At 43.7% G+C, this 20,544-nt stretch overlaps 1 pseudogene; it reads left to right on the top strand.

Annotated features, from left to right (window-relative positions):
* LOC126024121 (probable sodium-coupled neutral amino acid transporter 6) overlaps positions 1 to 20,178 on the top strand; it is a 115,762-nt pseudogene extending 95,584 nt beyond the window's left edge.
* Positions 20,179 to 20,544: the final 366 nt, after the last annotated feature.

The following is a 20,544-nucleotide window of genomic DNA, read 5'->3' as shown; positions in this document are numbered from 1 at the left end:
TGATGTGATGATAGTGACACTTTGGCTCTGTGATCTTCCTCTCCAAACCACATAACTCCAGTCTGACCATGGGAATGAGATCAGACAAATCCCGGTGGTGACTTAGTCTACAAAAAACAGACTCAGTGTTCTCTAAAATGACAAAATCACCAAAGTAAGAGGCAGGTCTGAGAAACCATCCAAGTCAAGAGCAGCCTGAGAAGACAAGACTGATGAATGTGAATTTCTGGAACAGAAAAGAACAATTGATTAAAGCAAAGGAATTGTGTTTATTTGTTTGCTTTTGGGCCACACTCAGGGATTACTCCTGGGTCTGCACTAAGGAATCACTCCTGGCTATGCTCAGGCAACTATGAGGATTGCCAGTGATGGAAAAAGGACCAGCAATATACAAGACACATATCTTAGTCTCTGTATTATCTCTGTGGTCAGAAGCTAAGGAATTTCAAGTGAAGTATAGATTATAGTTGATAGTAATGTATTCATATTTGTTCTTTAATTGTAATAAACCATATGAATAGAAGATACTAATTAGAAGACTGGCTGGAGGGTACATAGAAAATCTTTGTACTATTTGCAATTTTTCTGTAGACTTAGAGTTATATAAAAAAAGTTTATTTTGAAAAAAAATGCAGAAGTACAGTACCTGAAATACACGGAACTAATGAATGAGATCATGAAGAGACATTCAGCCTATCAACCATGAGGAGAAATGCACGTCCCTACCACTGTGGATTTGTACACCTGTTAGAAAAGTTGTATTATCCTAAGTAATACCAGAAGATAATTTTTTTGGATTCTCTCATAAAGCTGAATATTTGCATGAATAATTCCCATCTTAGATGAATGTATAAGAAATTCAAGTATGTAGACACAATGGATAGACCTGAGACTGCAGTGGAGACTAGAGAGATTGTCAGAGCTAAATCATAGCAGCTGATGGAGCTTTGATGGATTTTCTCAGGACTTTTAGACCTGAGCTGCTGTGAATGAGGTAGCCAAGAAGTAGCAGAGGGAGCATCTTGTTTCATTCACTGATAAACAGCATCTTAGAATTCAGAGAAGATGGAGGTCTTTGGACAGAAATGAGCACATCTTTGCAACTAAATCCACAAGTCTCCCCACACGTGTACCCACACTCTCCTTCTGACCCTTTGTTTTTTGTTTGGATTCCTCTGCTTTTCAGAAACTTCACTTCCATGATTAACCCATATACTTTCTTGCTTTATTCTTCTCTATTCTGGTTCCATTTTCTCACATATTATTTTTTTAAACTACTGTGATATCTTCCACCATTTAATAACGCACCTTTGCACCGGCTCACCTTCCTGTTATTCACTCTTTTCAGTGAGAAACTTCTGGAAAGCTGTCTATATATCCCTATACTCGCTCTTCTGCTCACTCCTGACTGGATTCTCCTTCTACAGCTTCACCAGAGTTTTTCTGGGGCTCACTGATGACCTCAGAGCTGCTAGTGCCACCGCTACACCTTTTTTCTCCAATGTGATTACTGAGCATTCAATAGGTTTGAACCCTCACCTTGCTGAAAATAGTCATCTCAGCTTCCTTGGCCTATGATCTTCAAATTCTGATAACTCAGCCCCTTTGGTCTTGTGTGCAGTTCTATGCCACCTGATCACTAGTTACTGTGTGCTCCAGTCTCAGCTGGTCTTCCTCTCTTTAGCATCTACCCCCTCTCACTTGATTCTCTCCAAGCACAATGACTTCCAGGACATCATTGTACCTGATGTCTACACATGCTGATGACTCTTACCTGATGTCACCACATGCCGATGACTCTTATCTTACCCCTGAAATCCAGGTTCAAGTATGCAAATGTAGATAGGCTGTGTCTTTTACCGGGATATCTATGACCCACCCCAATCGCCTCATGTTGACTTGCCAGATACAGAGCAGGTCTTCTCTTTAGACTGGTTCTTGGCAAATGCTATCACCATTCCTTATAGTTGCTCAAGCCCAAAATCTAAGACATTTTGGATCCCTCCCATTTTTCTCATGTCTCAGTTTCTGAACTTCCAGTAACCTCTGCCAGTATTTTTCCAAGGGTCTGTTCTAGATATGGCTCCGCTGCCATTGAACCACCTTCATTGGCCACCATCTCTCAGCTGTGTTGCTGTGAGCAATACAGGATTTTCTACTTCCATTCTAACTTCCTGTCATCATTCTATAATCCTTTGAGAAGTTAAATTATCGTGTCAGTCTACTGCCTGGAATATCTTCATGGCTTCCCACTGACTTAGCAGCAAATTCCAAATCACAGAGGTCTAGAAGATGGAAAACTACATGCCTGATGCTTCTCTGTCCCTCTCTTGCCTGCTCCACCCAATGCTATGACTACTGAGTATACCCATCTTTTCCTTCTTGTAGTTTCTGGAACATTTCATTGTAGGTGTCACTTTAGCTCTTCATCATGTTGTTGAGGTCTTCCTGTTTTATAGCTGTTACTCTCCCCTAAATAGAGTTGTTCCAGTGGGTAGAGGTGGTTACCTTCTTGCTCACTCTTGCATTTACAATGTCTAGAATCTGGAATTTAGGTCCCCAGATACATTCTCTGAGAATGACTGCATGTTTTCACTTGCTCTCTGACTGACGGCACACTCCACCTCCCTGAAGTGACTCTTATTATCAGATGCACTTGATGTTTGAGGAAATTGACTTAGAAAGGTTATAGGACTTGACCAGGTTTTTACATCTAGTAAGTGGTAGGACCGGGGCTCACATTCAATGTCTGTCTAACCACCAGAGCCCAAGGGCATTTTGAGAGCCACCCATCCCACAAACGCCCTGAATATTGTCATTAGCTTTAGCATGTGATCATGGCTCACAGAGAGATCACATAAGGTCATTTTCAGAAAATCCATTTTGAAGAGCATTTAGGGGCACTAAACAATAAGAACACAAAGCAACAAAAGATGTGGGGTCTTTTTCTTTCTGGTGTTTCCTCTGCTGAAACTGAGCTGGGAGCAATCACAGAGGGATGAAGGGAGGAGGACATTGGGCAACTGAGAAAGGGGCTGGTACAGGTGGCAGATACTCTCTGGCCCAGTTATTTTATTACTTTTGGTTTTATTATTATTATTTTTTTGGTCACACCTGGTGGTGCTCAAGGGCTACTCCTAACTCTGTGCTCAGAATTGTTTCTGGTATGCTCAGGGGACCACATAGGATGCCAAGGATCAAACCTTGGTTGGTTCCAAGTTGGCCACATGCAAGGCAAACACCCTACCTGTTGTGCTATTGCTCTAGCTCCAAGCCCGCTTATTTGTTTAGACTTTATTTAACACTGTGATTAACAAAGTTTTTCATATACAATTGTTTTAGGCATTCAATGTTGCAACACTAATCCCATCAACAGTGTGACCCTCCTTCTACAATTGACCCTAGTTTTACACTCCAAACCTACTCCCTTGGCAGAAAAAAATTTTAGTTTATATTGCTTATAACAAAATGGCAAATGGAATTACTGAAAAATAGCTCATAATAGGGTTATCAAATTCATTGAATGTTTACTGAGCTGATTGTTGCTAGTTGAGTTGTCTGTGTTATTTATTTTTGTTTATTGAGCTTACTTGACTTCTATCCTACTTTCCCATCTAATTTGCTGTGCTCCTCCTGGGCTGTCAGTATTGTGGAATTTGGAGGCATCACACAGCCAGATCTATAGAACTGGCATGATTTCAGAATCTGTAGAACTGGGACTATTTTTGGCCTGCTCTATTTCTGAGGGGACCAGACTTTTAATCCTGAAGATCAGTGTAGCCATGTCTGCATTGGCTCGGCTTGGCATCTCTTCTGAGATTAGTTGCAAAGCTTAGAAGTTGGGCTATTGTTTACATGGAAGTGACTATGGGATGTGGCTGTGGCTGTGGAGCTTTTGGCAGTATGGCAGTAGAGGGGTTGAGTGGGGGAAGGCTAACCACCCTCAATCCAAGAAAACTTGAGAAGAGTTTTCAGCCTAAAAACTGGTGTACTTGGAAATTTTATCAGCTTGGTGTCTGCAGAAATTAGTCGTGAAGGAGCTAATCTTAACTAATGCATTTCTGAAGTACAGGGGTCCCTGGCTTATTGTGGTTCTATATGTGAGTTTTCAGCTTTATGAGATCACATTTGGTAGTAACCATACTTAAAAGAACTTTGCACTCACCATTATATTTGATGAATTGTGTGAGAAAATAAAAATTTTATTATAAAATTGGCTTTGTGTAAAAGGATTTTGTCCAACAGCAGACTAATATAAGTTCTCAGAGAATGTGTAAGGTAAATTAGATAAGGCTGTGATGTACTATGAATTATTATGCACATCTAAGTGCACTTGACTGAGAATATTTTCCCTTTTTCTTTCCTTTTTGAGGGCATGACTAGGTTCTACCCAGTGGTGTTCAGGGCCTATTCTGACTTTATGCTCAGGGATCACAACTGGTGGTGTTTGGGAAACCATGTGCAGTTTCAGGGACTGAATCTAGTTCACTGCCTGTTAGGCCAGTGCTTTACTCCAGTATTATCTCTCTATCCCATGACTCAGAGTATTTTTCAATTCTAAAGAGCTTGTCAGGCTGTCACCTCCTTGTAAATGAAGGAAGATCTATATATTTTGAGTTCGACTTTTCCTCTCCACCTACCTCTTCAGACATAATCTCTGTGTTTATTCCATTTCCTGCTCACAATCTCATGCTCACATGAGTCACAACCTCAGCTCCTGCCCAACTCTGGCAGGTCTCTAATCCTGAATATGATATGATATGATAGAATAGAATAGAATATGATATAATATGATATAATATAGGGCCGGAGAGATAGCACAGTGGTAGGGTGATTGCCTTGCATGCAGATGAATAGTGATTTGAATCCCGGCATCCCCTATGGTCCCCTGAGCCTGCCAGGGGTGATTTCTGAGTGTAGAGCCAGGAGTAACCCCTGAACGCTGCTGGGTGTGACCCAAAAAATAAAAAAAATATATAATATAATATAATCTTGGAATACTCCATCATCCTGTCACCCTTTCCTTGTATCTCAGCCCAAAACACAAGAAAAGAATAGATCCTGGTTGTGATCTTAGCACCCATAACACGTGCTCAGTGGGAGGTATTCACCTAAGTGTAGGGTGAGTGCCTGATTGAGGGCTGAGGATCTTCTCTAACAGTTGCCAAGGAGCCAGTTGCTCTGCTACTGAGCACTGGTACACAGATGCAAGAGAACCCTGGCTGGGTCACTCTAGTAGACACCACACTGTTCTCATCTGCTCCCTCGGTTGAATGCAAGTAAGTCAGTGAATGGCAGTCAACACCACACACTGGGTTTTTCCTTGCATGGAGTTGGCATAAGATTCAGAGTGCTCTAGAGGCAAGGACTCCCCAGGCTGGGAAACCTTAGGAATGCCTGTGCCCAGGTGAGGTCATGAACTGTGAAGCAGGAGAAATGAAAGAAGCAGCTGATCCACCGGCCTTGCTTCCCCAAGTATGCTTGCCCTGCTGCAGCCTCGCCTGACACTGCTGTGCTCCTCACACTGGCCCTAGGCTGGTTGGTGCTTGGAAAAAACCCAAGAAGCTTGGCCAGAGGAGCCTCTAGCAGCGGTTCTAAAACCTGACTACATTTTGCAATCACTTGGGAATTTTTGAAAGACATAGATGCCTGGTCTCATCCCCAGAGATTTAGCTTTAATTGGTTTGGGTGGAGCTGAGCACTGGTACTTTTTTAAAAGCTCCCCAGGTGATTATAATATGCAGCTGGTTTGAGAAGTCTAGGGTTCAGGGATTTAATAGAGTGTTCCTTGCTGCTCTGATGCCAAGGTAGAGAGTCCCTGGGGCAGAGGCAGAGGTCTGGCTCCCCCACAGGTTGCAGAAGGCCCTACCTATGTTCTGGGAACCCCATTAGGGCTTTTGCTCCCATGTGGGGACAAGTGAGCTTTCATAGTGAAGGACCAAGGAATAAATGTGCTAGATCTGTGGGCCATTGGGTTCCTGTCACAGTTACCTGACAGTGCTATTATAGCAGAAAAACAATTGGACATGACAACATATAAATGACTGAACTGTTTCCCCAAACTTCATTCATGAACTCAGAAATTTGCACTTCATACAAGTCTCATATCAATACTTTTTCTAGTTATTAAAAGTGGTTGTCTGGGCTGGAGAGATAGCACAGTGGTAGGGCATTTGCCTTGCACACGGCTGACCCAGAATGGACCTGAGTTCCATCTCCAGAATCCCATATGGTTCTCTGGGCCTGCCAGGAACAATTTCTAAGCACAGAGCCAGAAGTAACCCCAGAGTGCCACGGGTGTGGCTCCAAAACCAAAAAGAAAAGTGATTCTCAGCTTGTGCACCCTAAAAGATGGGGCAGCTGTTCTTACTTTTGTAATCTGCAGGGGAGCCGTTCTGCACAGCTTGGTCATTGGTGTTCCACCATCCAGCTTTCCAGAATCAGTTGTTTGGTTTCTCCAGAAGAAAAGCCGTCACATTTATCTGCGCTTGCCATCTGAAGCAAATGTACTCCTGTGTACACTGGGCGTTGGTAAAGCTGTTGAGAGCTGCATTATTTTTCCCAGAAGATAAGGACATTGGGACTGGGAGCAGGCACTGATCCTTAAGAACCTCAGAATGAGGGCCAGAGTGGTGGCACAATTGGTGAGGCATCTGCCTTGTGTGTGCTAGCCTAGGTGGGGCCGTGGTTTGATCCCCAGGCATCCCATATGGTCCCCCAAGCCAGGAGTGATTCCTGAGTACATAGTGAGGAGTAACTCCTGAGCATCACTGGGTGTGGTCGAAAGCCAAAAAAAAAAAAAAAAATAGAACCTCAGAATGAGAAAGGAGGATGTCACAGGAGAGGAGTTTTGTTTTTTTTTTTTTGGTTTTTGGTCACACCCAGCAGCATTCAGGGGTTACTCCTGGCTCCACGCTCAGAAATTGCTCCTGGCAGGCTCGGGGGACCATATGGGATGCCAGGATTTGAACCACCAACCTTCTGCATTTTAACTTTGGTGGTGGTGAGGGGATCCAGCTGTGCTCAGGACTCAACTGTGCTCAGAGAAACCTGCAGTACTAGGGAGTCACCAGGAGTGACTGGTGATGCTCAGGCATGATGCAGTGCCAGGGATCAACAGTGCCATGTAAGTGATCTACACCTGTGAGCTGTCTCTCTGACCCCAAGGCCTGAAGTTCTTTATGTAACTAGAGTCTAGTTGACTCATTCTATTAGTCCTGTCGGAATTAGCTAGTCAGAAGTTGGATTTTGGATACGGCACTTTTGAATGATGCCCATATATTATTATTATTATTATTGTTATTATTATTATTTTGTTTGCTTTTGGACCACATTTGGCGGTGCTCAGGCATTACTCCTGGCTCTGCACTCAAAAATTACTCCTAGCAGTGGCAGAACTAAACATCCACACCAAAGTGAATGATAATAGAATCAAGGGACCTAAACTGTAACAAACTAAACTTATAGGGGCTTGTTATACTGCAGGCCAGGGGACAAAGGGTGGTTTTATAGAATGCACTCTGGGTTCCTGGAAGGGCCTTGACTCATTGTATATCTGAAATTCAACTATGAAGGACTCTGTAGATCACAATTGTTTCTATAAAATAAAATTAAAAACAAACTAAATGCATGTTGCCTAAGGTAATAACAATCACAGCACACAGTACTTTCAAATCATCTTTCCTCATTTTTATTCTGTAGAACAGTTTATGGTTAAATTTACTTTGCATGATAGTATTTAACTTGTATTCTTTTAGAAGATAAACACTTATATCCAGTAATTATTATGTACAGCAGTAGGGCATTTGCTTTGCATGCAGCTGATTCAGGATGAACTATGGTTTGACTCCTGGCATTCCATATGGTCCCCTGAGCCTGCCAGTACCGATTTCTGTGCGCAGAACCACAAATAGCTCCTGAGTGCCACTGGGTGTGACCTAAAAACCAACACCAAAACAAACAAAAAAAGAGGGGTGGCAATATTTTTACACAGATGCAGCAAAAATTGGGGGAAAAGAGAAAGAATAAAACCTTTGACCTAAAAACAGAGTGTCCTATTCATGAAGTATCCTGCCATAAGACCAACTACAGGCTCTGGGTCTTTTTGTTCTTTTTCTTTGCCATATTGGTGATGCTTAGGACATACTTTTTTGCTCTGAGCTTATGCAAGGGCCTAATTCCTATGTTCAAACAATGTGTGGGGCCAGGATCCAACCAGGGATGGCCACAAACAAGGTACTTTTCTTAACCCTATACTATCTCTTTGGTTACATTAATTAATTTTATGTTTGTTTGTTTGTTTTGGGGCCACACCTTGCTGTGTTCAGGGCTTTTTTCTAGCTCTGTGTTCAGGGATCTCTCCTGGGGTGATCAGGGGACCATATGGGACATTAGGGAATGAACATATGTGCAAGGCAAGAGCATTGCTTTTAAGATCGAAAAGAAATAGTTTATCTCTTTAGAAAAGGAGAAGCTACAAGTGAGTCTCAAGGTCGTGATAAAAACATGGAAGGATTGCAATATTGTTACTGAAGGGGGGTTATCATGCATATCACTTTATCTCCTTTCAGTACTCAGCTCTTGTCCAGAGTGATAATTTCCATCTATCATTGTCATAGTGGTGGTCTCTTTTCTGCCCTAACTGCACTTCCCTGTTATTGTAGTAAACTTCCTACCGTAGATTGGTCCTCCTGGCCCTTATCTCTATTGTCTCTGAATAATTTTAACATACTATCTTTTTTTATATACGTTCCACAAATGAGTGTGATTATTCTATGTCAATTCCTCTCCCTCTGACTCATTTCATTCAGCTTAATACTCTTTATCACAATGTCTAAAAGAAAATAAAAGGAAGACAGTGTGTGTGTGTGTGTGTGTGTGTGCTCACACATGTGTGCGTGTCTGCCGCAAAGGTAGCCAGGGGAAAGGGTGGGAGGGAAACTGGGGACATAGGTGGCAGGAAATGTGCACTGGTGAGGGTGTTGGACATTGCATGACTAAAACTCAATCATTAATATCTTTGCAATAGTGAAAAAAATCCAACTTTGTTATGAACAACTTTATTAATCACGGTGTTTAAATAAAGTCATTGAAAAAGAAAAAGAAAATGAAAAAGGACCTGGTGCCAGAGAGATAGTATAATGGGTAGGGCTCTTGCCTTGTTCGAGGCTGACCTAGGTTTGATCCCTGACATCCCATTTGGTTCCTAGAACTCTGCCAGGAGTAATTTCTGATTGGAGAGCTGGAAGTAACCCCTGAGCACCAGTGGATATGGCCTAAATGCCCCTACCAAACACATACACACACAAAAGAATATGAAAGGATAATCAGGAGTCTAAGACTTGGGGGCTGGAGAGATAGTTCAGAAGGCAAGATGATTATTTTTCATGTGTCCAATCCAGGTTCAGTCTCTGGCATCACTAAGTCTTCCAGGAGTGATCCCTGAGTACAGAGCCAGGAGTAAGCCTTTAGTACTGTTGGGTGTGGCCCCAAAACTAAAAAACAAGAAACTGTTTTGTTTCACTTAAAAGAAAAAAGGTATAGTTTTACAGTGACAAATCCTTAGGGAAAAAATTTGGTTTGGTAGAAAGACTGTACCAGATGTGACCAAGAGACAGATGTGTCTCTTTGAGGTTACCAGATGTGACTAAGAGACAGATGTCTCTTTGATGTGGTGGTGGGTTGCAGTGATTGTATTATCAACAACATAAATGTTAGCACTATCGTAACCCTGTTACTTAAACGATTGAAAAAAAAAACCAGTTGTAATATTTTCCTCCATAAACTTTTTATTGGGGGGGTATTGGCCCATACCTGGCAGTGTTCAGAACTTAATTCTGGTTCTGTGCTCAGAAGTTACTGCTGTTGGAGTTTGGGAGACTATATGAGATGCCAGGGATTAAGCTGGAATAGGCCATACACAAGGCAAACCTCTAAACTTTGTGCTATCTCTCTGGTCCTTCTATAGACTGAAGGAAGTCTTGCATTTCCATTGTGGTACGCATTCCCTCATATGAAGACCTAATATGGGCATGCAGGGTAGGGAGGAAGGAAGGTACTACCTATATCATAGGGGAGTCCAATAAGGCTGATTCTGGCTTTACTGGGCTATCCATGAAGCTATGTCTGTCATATCATCACCCAATTTCAGGGATCACCCTCAAAATTACTTTTTTCATAAGGTAGCTATAAAAAACTGTTGTGTGTACGACACAAGACAACTTGATAAACCCTGTTGAAGCCAAGACAGGGACAAATATATATCTCTAGGCTGGACTTCACGTCAGAGGTCTAGTAGTTGTGCTCTTCAACAAGTGGGTGCCGAGATGTTGTTAGAAGTACAACTGATGCCAGGAAGGCTGGAAGATACTTGTGGAAGATAAAGAGAAGAGAAAGCAGGATAAAGTGGGAAGATGCTCCAGTTCATGAGATTGGTTGAAATCTGTGAAAGGAGAGTGGAGGAAGAATGATGGGAAAAAAAGAAAGAGCTTGAGGTGTTAAAACTTCTTTGAGAAAAATCCCAGCAGTTGGATATGTCTTCATACAGAACTCTCTGCTAGAAGGCACCTCTGCTCAGCAATGTCAGCCCAGATCCACTGCCCCTGCCATACCCAGCAAGGGAAGTAGCCTGGAGTCAGCATGTCACACCTCACCCCCTTCACTGAACCACACATCCTTGCAGTTGATGGCCTGGAAAGAGTAACTTCTGGTGTCCAGACAAAACCTGGAAAAATTTTAATCCTGAAGTGGGCACTCTACATTGTTGACTTAAAAACCCAATCGTATTTTCTCTCAGGAAGAATAAAGGTCTTGCCTGAGAGTAAACAAACCATTGGCTCTCTGGGAATATTCTGAGCCTAACTGAGAAACTGGCCTTTTATGAATTTCCCATGAGGCATTGTGTCTTGAAAGTTTTTTTGTTTTGCCACACATGGTGGTGTTCAGGGATTTTTTCTGGCTCTGTATTCAGGAGTGATCCTTGGCATCACTTAAGGGACCCACCATGACTCTGGAGATCAAGCTAGATTGTCTGAAGTAGCTGCATGCTATGCAGATGCCTTACTTCCCAGGTGATTTCTCTGGTCTGTTTTAAAGTTAAGTCTCCCTCCTTCTGTATGTGGTTTTATATCACATTCTCATCACCTGGGGTTACCTGAGAACATGCCTTCCTAGTGCCTGAGACAATGTTAAATAAAGAACTGGAGGAACTTTTTTTTTTTTTTTTGCCACACTCAGGGATGCCTTGGGATCACTACTTGCAGTGTTCTGGAGACCATAGGCATATAGGATCAAACATGGGTCAGTTGCCTGCAAGGCAATGCAAGGCAACTATGGCCTACCCACTGTACTATCTCTCCAGCCCCTAATGAATTTTCTTCATTAGTCTAATTTTCTTTCTTTCTTTCTTTCTTCCTCCCAATGGTTTTCAGGAAGCCTGGGGCCCCACTGGTAATTCTAAGATAACTGGGTCAATGGTCCAGTGTCATTGAGGATATAGTACAGTTCAGTCCCTGTAACCTGCCAGTGCTGGAGGCCTTTAGGGTTGCACCTGGTGGAGCTCAAGGGCCTTCAGGGTCACACCTCGTTGTACTTAGGGGACCATGTGGTGCCAGAAATGCCAGAAATTGAACACAGATACTATCTATTGGCCCCTAGAGGAACCTTTTGGTGTAAAAGGCATCTGGGCATAGTTATGCTGGATAAAACTCAAATTAGACCTACACTCCCTGAGCCTAGGCATCCATAGTAGCTGAGTATGAGGCCAGGGCTGGAGAGGGGCTGCTAGAAATGCAAATAAAAAAGTTGCCTTCTGACCTCCTGGTTTAGCATATTTGAGGGAAGGATCCAGGAATTTGTGAAGTTCAGTTAAAGTCTTAGGGAGATCCTGCCCCGTTCTGAAACACTAATTCAATGTCTAATGTGGCTGGTCCACTAGAACGAGCCAGACACCTGTGAACCGGTGAAGCAATTGCTCCTTTGAACTATACCATGCCGGGCACCTATTTTCTACCTGATCTCTCCTTAATGGAACCCGTGCTTGAAGCTGCTGCAAGGAAGAGTGTTAAAAAAAATAAATTATGTGGCAGTGTCATGAAGTAGTAAGTGCTCAATAAATGTTTGTTGATTGAGAACTTGGTGTGGGGTTAGTCAAAGAAGATAATTTAAACAGGAGGAAAGCCACATCTTAAGAGAATGAGCTTCCCCCAGCCTGGCCACCTTCAGGGCTAACATGAAAACCGTTATTTAGGTTGTGTCTCTGAAGTGGCTTGAAGGGAGGAGGCAGGACTCACTCTCACAGGCCTGTGTCGGGCCAATAAATGCTCAGATCGTCAAGTCTGTTGCCTGCATAGCTCTATCAAAGGCCATGGGCCAGCAGCCAGAACACAGAGCTGGTCTTGTATGCGACAGAGAGGCCTTGTCAGGCTGCCCCTTTGAGGAGCTACAAGACTGATTTCCATTCCTATAGGGATGAAAAGGAGGACAGGAAGGCCCAGAAGCAGCATCCCAGGTGGGTAGTTTTTTGGGTGGAAGGGCCTCCCAAGTAGTGCTCACAGATCAAGGGGGTCCTTCCAGTGATGGCCTGACAGTTGAAAGCTTGGTCCTGGTGATATGGTGTTGCTCTGGCCCAGAGGCATTGGGGAGGGGGGGAGGGTCTAGTGTCACCCCTGCTAGTAATGGGAGCCGTAGGATATCTGGAGTGTTGGAGATTAAACTTGGGGCTTCTAAATGTGTTTCAATTCATTTAAGCTATCTGCCCAGCCCCTGTTGACTGTTCTGATTATAGTATCTCCAACAATGGGTTGTGCAGGGGGAAATAATACAACTATCTATGCAGATAGAAAGTACTAGACCAGGGCCAGAGAGATAGCATGGAAGTAAGTTTGCCTTTTATGTAGAAGGTTGGTGGTTCGAATCCTGGCATCTCATATGGTCCCCTGAGCCTGCCAGGAGCTATTTCTGAGCATAGAGCCAGGAGGAGTAACCCCTGAGCGCTGCCGGGTGTGACCCAAAAACAAAAAACAAAAAACAAAAAAAAAATGAAAGTGCTAGAGCAAACTAGTCCAGAGATGGGCAAGAGAAATTGAAAAATGATATGTTTCCTTCACTCTACTTGGAGAGGTATCATGATATTTGGGGTGGACCGTATGCTATAAACTCTAAAGCAATCGCTATAAACTCTAAAGCAATCACTAATGGCAGGGCCTCGTTACCTCTCCTACTCCGAGAAGACACCCAGAACTATCAGAGCACAGAGAACTGGTCATAGTGAAGATGCTGAGAGGTCTGGAGACAGTCTGAGGACCATGGATGGGCTCACTAGGGCTCTTCCTATTTGGTTGAATGCTGTGAAGAATCACAGTCCATATCCTGTTTTAGACAAAACACTGCAGCTTGGTCTCTGTGGTCTTTTCTTGGTTTGGTTTTGGGTCCATTCCCAGCAGTGCTCAGGATTTACTCCTGACTCCACACAGGGATCACTCCTCATGATGGTGCAGAGGATTGAATCTAGGTGAGCTGCATGCAAGACAAGCATGTTACCTTCTCTCTGTTCTAACTCTCTGGCAGCTAGAGCTTGGAGAGATAAAAATACAGCCTCCCAGTCTTTTCACACCACTGCCCTCTACAGTTACAGTGAATGCTAGCCTTGAGGTCAGCTCCCAGGCACTGCTAAGGGAAAAGACCTAGAGTTGGACCCAATGACTGCCCTCTGCTCACTTTAAGATGTGAGACTTGTAGAGGGATTCACCAAGGGAGTGGCCAATTTCCTCTTTGTTCCAGCTCCCTTAGGGTGTGTGTCAAGAATGGGGAGGACTATAATGGATGGTGAGACAATTTTGCTCGAGAAAGAGTCAAATTTCACAGGCAGCAAACTAATATTTTAAAAATTTGGCTCCACATCAGGCAGCTAAGGAGGGGGTCAGTTCAGCTTCAGTGCTTGAGGGGAGCTGAGATGCCAGGGAAAGAGCCTAGGCATCCTGCATGCAAAGCATGTGCTCAGACCATAAAGCTATCACCACAGCCACATGGAAAAGTTTTAGAGGATTTCTGAGACAGGTTCCTAAATTTGACTACCATCAGATTGGTCAAGAACAACAACTGTAAAAGGAATCTGGACTCCTCCCTAGGTTTGTCACATTGGTTCCTCAGTGGGAAAAAAGAGGCTCTACCCATATTTATCCTAGTGACTTACTGAGAACAGCCAGAGACCCTGGGGCATTGCCAGGACAGGGCTGGGAGCTGTAGCTTGTGCCATGCAGCACAGGCTGCTCTGCAGCCCTCTTCTTGGGCTTGTGGCCTTCTAAATGGAAAGTCAGGATCTGGCCTTCTATTCTGGGTCCCAAGTTGGTCCATGGAAGGAGTCCCCTGGAGACATGCCCGGTGCTGCAAGGACTCGTTTACCTCCATCTGCCCGAGGACTGTGCTCACAGAAACGGTTTATTTGTCAAAACACACGACAGCATGTGCTTTGGCCCCAGGCTTCTGTTTCATAACTCCTTTTTATTGGAGCAGAAAAAAGTAGCACAGTATTGTTCTTCTTCTCTATGTTTTCTCAGGGATCAAGAGAGCAAGAAGCACTTTGTGCAAATAGAAAAGAAGGCTTTGTTGTCTGAGGACAGAGAGGTGAGAGCGACTAGAAGGAGGCCATTCACAGACCATAAAAGAGACTCCACACAATGCAGGCTTAAGCAGCTGGGTGGAGGGCTGGGAATAGGTGGGAAATAATCATTTGCACTTCTCTAGGGGCTCACCCAGGCTTCACCTGTTGCAGTAGAGAAAGTGCTGTGCTGTGGGCAGATATGTACCCGTGTCTAATTCTCTATTGACTGGCCAAGGCCTACATCATCATTCTGGATGCTTTTCTGTCATGACACAATTTCTAAAAAAAAAAAAAAAAATGGAGTGAGTTGGTCAAGTTGTGGAGAAAACTTTAAGAAACAGTGGCACCCACAATTGCTATTTCTCTAATGGCCCAGCTTTATCACTCAACTATGGCTCTCTGCAGAGATATCAAATAGATCAAAACTCTAGATATGCCTGTATTTGGGCTCACATCACCAGGACTTTTTTGGAGTGAATGTGGGCACCCTCCCTCCACCCCCAACTTCTCACACTTCCAGAGGTTCTGGCAGCCAAAACCATGTCCCTCCAAATGTAGTTGTCATGTCTACATCCAGCTAGTTCCATAGACTTAATCTATTATTCTTTTTTTGAGGGAGAGGGGGTCACATCCGGCAGCACTCAGGGGCTACTCCTAGATCTAAGCTCAAAAATTGCTCCTGGGGGCCGGGTGGTGGCGCTGGAGATAAGGTGCCTGCCTTGCCTGCGCTAGCCTAGGACGGACCGCGGTTCGATCCCCCGGCGTCCCATATGGTCCCCCAAGAAGCCAGGAGCAACTTCTGAGCGCATAGCCAGGAGTAACCCCTGAGCGTCACAGGGTGTGGCCCAAAAACCAAAAAAAAAAAAAAAAATTGCTCCTGGCAGGCGTGGGGGAACCATATGGGATGCTGGGATTTGAACCACCACCATCTTTCTGCATGCAAGGCAAATGCCCTACCTCTATGCTATCTCTCCGGCCTCTCAATCTATTATTCTTGAAAGAGATATAAATCAAGCTGTGAAGATTTGTGAGTACACTGGCCATGCAGCTGAAAGCTGGCAGTTTTAAGAGGAGAGGCAGGCCAAGTCCCTGCTCTTCCAAAGCCATGCAGCTGTACATACTACCCACAATCACAGTTTTGCCAAGGGCCCAGCTTCACCACTCAACTACAGCTCTCTTCAGAGATACCAAACTGATCAAAACTTCAGGTATGCTGGTACTTGGATGGACAGTGCCAGTACTTTTTTGGAGTGAGTGGGAGCATCCTCTCCCACCTTCTTGTACTATGGGAAGGTCTGGCAGCCAAAAATAAGCCCCACAAAGGCAACACTTTCAGCCCCATTGATTGGAATTCCAAGACCATGTGGCTACAAATGCATCTACAAGGCAACTCCAAATTTTTTTTTTTTTTTGGGGTCACACCCGGCAGTGCTCAGGGGTTATTCCTGGCTCCAGGCTCAGAAATTGCTCCTGGCAGGCACGGGGGAACCATATGGGACGCCAGGATTCGAACCGATGACCTCCTGCATGAAAGGCAAACGCCTTACCTCCATGCTATCTCTCCGGCCCCGGCAACTCCAATTTTTTACTGTCATCCTAGTAGCACGCCTAATGCTCAGAAACAAAAGAAGTAACAGAAAGATTGACTAGCAGCAAGAGTTTACTCAGTAAACCTTCTGACAATGACTTAATGAGATCACTGTCAGATGCAAGTTTTCAAAAATTTTCTTTTTGCTGTACTTTTTTTTTTTTTTTTTTTTTTTTTGTGGTTTTTGGGTCACACCCGGCAGTGCTCAGGGGTTATTTCTGGCTCCAGGCTCAGAAATTGCTCCTGGCAGGCACAGGGGACCATATGGGGCGCCGGGATTCGAATCAATGACCTCCTGCATGAAAGGCAAACGCCTTACCTCCATGCTATCTCTCCGATCCCTCTTGCTGTACTCTTCTTTCTTTCTTTCTTTTCTTTCTTTCTTTTCTTTCTTTTCTTTCTTTTTTTCTTCTTTCTTCTTTCTTTCTCTTTCTTTCTTTCTTTCTTTCTTTCTTTCTTTCTTCTTTTTCTTTCTTTCTTTTTCTTTCTTTCTTTCTTTCTTTCTTTCTTTCTTTCTTTCTTTCTTTCTTTCTTTCTTTCTTTCTTTCCCTCTATCCCTCCCTCCCTCTATCCCTCCCTCCCTCCCTCCCTCCCTCCCTCCCTTCCTCCCTTCCTCCCTTCCTCCCTCCCTCCCTTCCTCCCGTCCTTCCGTCCTTCCTTCCTTCCTTCCTTCCTTCCTTCCTTCCTTCCTTCCTTCCTTCCTTCCTTCCTTCCTTCCTTCCTTCCTTCCTTCCTTCCTTCCTTCCTTCCTTCCTTCCTTCCTTCCTTCCTTGCTTCCTTCCTTCCTTCTTCTTTATCCTGGCTCTGTGCTCAGGAATCACTCCTGGTGGGTTCGGGTAACCATACAGGCCGGAGATCGAACCTGAGTTGACCATGTGCAAGGCAAACACCCTACCAGCTGTACTATTGCTCAGGCTTCTTTTTAAAAAAAATTTTTTTTTGTTCCCACTTACCTGAAAACAAATGTCTTATGATCAATTATGTAGTACATGGTCTTTAAATAAAGAAATTTATGTATTTATGAAAAGAAGAAACCTGAGTGCGGGCGGCCCCAGCAGGGCGATGGCGGCAGAGATGTGGACAAGAATTGGCGGAGCTTTTTAAATGTAGCGGCAGCTTCACGTGTCTACACAGACTTGCCAGAGATGAGGGGCTCTGGAACCCCGCAGACAGGGATCCGCAGGAGTTTCATTTGGTTTCTCCGTGTTTAATTAGATGAATGCCATCATGGAGAGTGGCATCCTTGTCTTAGCTTATGTTATGGCTAATACTGGAATCCTTGACTTTGGTTCTTGCTGCTGATAGCTTGCTCCTGGCTTCTTATTCAGTTCATCTGTGTGTGTGTGTGTGTGTGTGTGTGTGTGTGTGTGTGTGTGTGTGTGTGTGTGTGTTTTGTTTTTTGTTTTTGGCCCACACCCGGTGACGCTCAGGGGTTACTCCTGGCTATGTGCTCAGAAATCGCTCCTGGCTTGGGGGACCCTATGGGACGCCAGGGGATCGAACCGCGGTCCGTCCTAGGCTAGCAATGGCAAGGCAGGCACCTTACCTCTAGCGCCACCGTGCTGGTCCCTCATCTCCTTCTTAATGTGTGTATTCACACGGCTTACTTGATCCATGAACTAACTTCTTCACGGTTCTCTGTATACACTGCTGCACTTGTTTTCTACTGATTGAACTCCTTCAGTCTATAAAGTTCTCTGTGGAGCTGTGATGACTTATGAAGATCTTGGACTATTTGCATTTGGATTTCCTGGAAAGATAGTGGTGGCAGGCACCATAATGATTCAAAACATTGGAGCTATGTCATCTTATCTTTTCATTATTAAAAATCTCCATTTAAATTTAAAATTAATTTAAACCTCCAGCTGCTATTTTAGAATTTTTGTCATGGGACCATAGTGGGTCTTGGTATCTTGATGGGCAAACACTATTAATTATTGTTTGTCTTGGGATTGTGTTCCCTCTTGCACTTCTTCCTAAAATAAGCTTTCTTGGCTACACAAGTAGTTTATCATTTTTCTTTATGGTGTTCTTTGCACTTGTGATAGTAATTATAAAGTGGTTCATTCCTTGTCCACTGGTATTAGATGACACAGAACAATGCTTCCAGATTTCAAATACCAAAGCTCTTTCATTTTTCAACGAGACTGTCTATGCCATACCAACCATGGCCTTTTCATTTCTCTGTTATACATCAGTATTGCCAATATACCATGAACTTTAAAGACCTTCAAAGGAAAGAATGCAGAATATAATGAAAACAGCAATTGCTTTAAGTTTTCTCATTTACCTTATATCTGCACTTTTTGGGTACCTCACTTTTTTTTTTTTTTTTTTTTTAGTTTTTGGGTCACACCCGGCGGTGCTCAGGGGTTACTCCTGGCTGTCTGCTCAGAAACAGCTCCTGGCAGGCACGGGGGACCATATGGGACACCGGGATTTGAACCAACCACCTTTGGTCCTGGATCGGCTGCTTGCAAGGCAAACACCGTTGTGCTATCTCTCCGGGCCCCGCTACCTCACTTTTTTATGACAAAGTGGCATCAGAATTACTAAAGGCTACAGTAAATACTTACCTCATGATGTTGCTGTAACGACTGTGAAGTTTATATACTGTTTGCTGTGCTTTTTTTGGGGGGGGGGTGTTGGCTCACACCCGGCAGCGCACAGGGGTTAATCCTGGCTCTACGTTCAGAAATCGCTCCTGGCAGGCTCACGGGACCATATGGAATGCTGGGATTTGAACCACTGTCCTTCTGCATGCAAGACAAAGCCCTACCTTCATGCTACCTCTCCGGCCCCTGTTTGCTGTGCTTTTGACAGTCCCTCTAATCCACTTCCCTACAAGGAAAGCCTTAATGATGATGTTTTTCTCCAATTTTCCATTTTCATGGATTCGTCATTCTTTGGTCACTCTAGCACTCAATAGTATCATTGTTTTACTTGCAATATATGCTCATAATGTTAGGAATGTATTTGGGGTAGTTGGTTCTGACATTGACCTGCTTGATTTTTTGTATTCCCAGGACTATTTTATCTTAAACTTAGCAGAGATTTATTTGTCGTGGAAGAAACTTGGGGTTTTTATTTTGCTCATCTTCAGAATTTTGGTTGGGAGTCTTAGCTTAGCACTTATCATTTTTGTTTTGTTTTGTTTTTTGTTTTTGGGCCACACCCATTGATGCTCCTGGCTTGGGGGACCATATGGGACAACGGGGAATCAAACCTCGGTCCATCCTAGGCTAGCACTTGCAAGGCAGACTCCTTACCTCTAGTGCCACCACTCTAGCTCCAGCACTTATCATTTTAAATTAAATTATAAAGTGAAAGATATGTTTTGCTATGTCCTATGAAGTATATACCTTCGTACACAATAAATCTGGAAAGCACAATAAGTTAATACTCTTTATATAAGTAAACATTTTTGTAAACATTGGGGTAGAACAAAATGGGAGGGGGAAGGGGAAAGTGTATATAACAACAGTTGTAATCAAAATAAACTTATTTTATTAATAAAATGTCCTTAAATATATTTTAAAAAAAAAGAAGAAACCTTGGCACTAAGAATTCTTGTACCATGCTTTTTATGTCTGGTGCTCTCATTGGAGCAGAGAGATGAGAGGTCATTAGCACCCACAGTTCCACATGAGGAATCAAGAGTTGAAGTCTAAGATTGCTTTCTCAACTCCCGCAGCAAAGCCAAGTTCAATCTTTAATTTACTTTACTCTGTTTTTGCACGTGCTTTCCCCCAAAATTGTTTTAACTAGTAAGAGTAAGATGTCTACCTGACTTCGAGAAGCTCTCCTTAACAGAATGCATTTCCCAACTCCACCCTCCCTCCAGCTTCCCCCTGCCCTCTAGCCTCTTCACCCCCACCTTCCTCAGCCATGCAAACACAAATAGACATTTCCCCCTGAATGAACTCTCTGCTCTGTTCTGCTGCAGATGAATACTTTTCCAGAGCAGTGGTCACCTGGACTGAACATCTGAATCTTCTGCAGGTGGGCAAATCCAATGGTAGGTTTAGGATTGGGCCTGAGGATTTGCTTTTTGAGGAAATTTTTGGGAGCTGCCTCTACTGTGGGTATGTTTTGGGGAGCTCACTTTAAGACTCCCCATAGTGAGTTCATAATGGTTTTTCGATGTGTAACAAATATGAATCTCTGATTCGTTTGGATGTACAGATTTACTTGTAATTTTGAAGTTTGTTTTTAGTTAAACTATTCCAGCACCATTCTCCATTCTCCATTCTCCATTCTTCTTCTTCTCCTCCTCCTCCTCCTCCTTCTTCTCCTCCTCCTCCTCCTCCTTCTTCTCCTCCTCCTCCTCCTCCTCCTCCTCCTCCTCCTACTGCTT

This window comes from Suncus etruscus, chromosome 12 (genome assembly GCF_024139225.1).
Source record: "Suncus etruscus isolate mSunEtr1 chromosome 12, mSunEtr1.pri.cur, whole genome shotgun sequence".
NCBI classification, from domain to species: Eukaryota; Metazoa; Chordata; class Mammalia; order Eulipotyphla; family Soricidae; genus Suncus; species Suncus etruscus.
The sequence above is the reverse complement of the archived record's forward strand: the minus strand, read 5'-3'. Positions and strand labels throughout refer to the sequence as shown.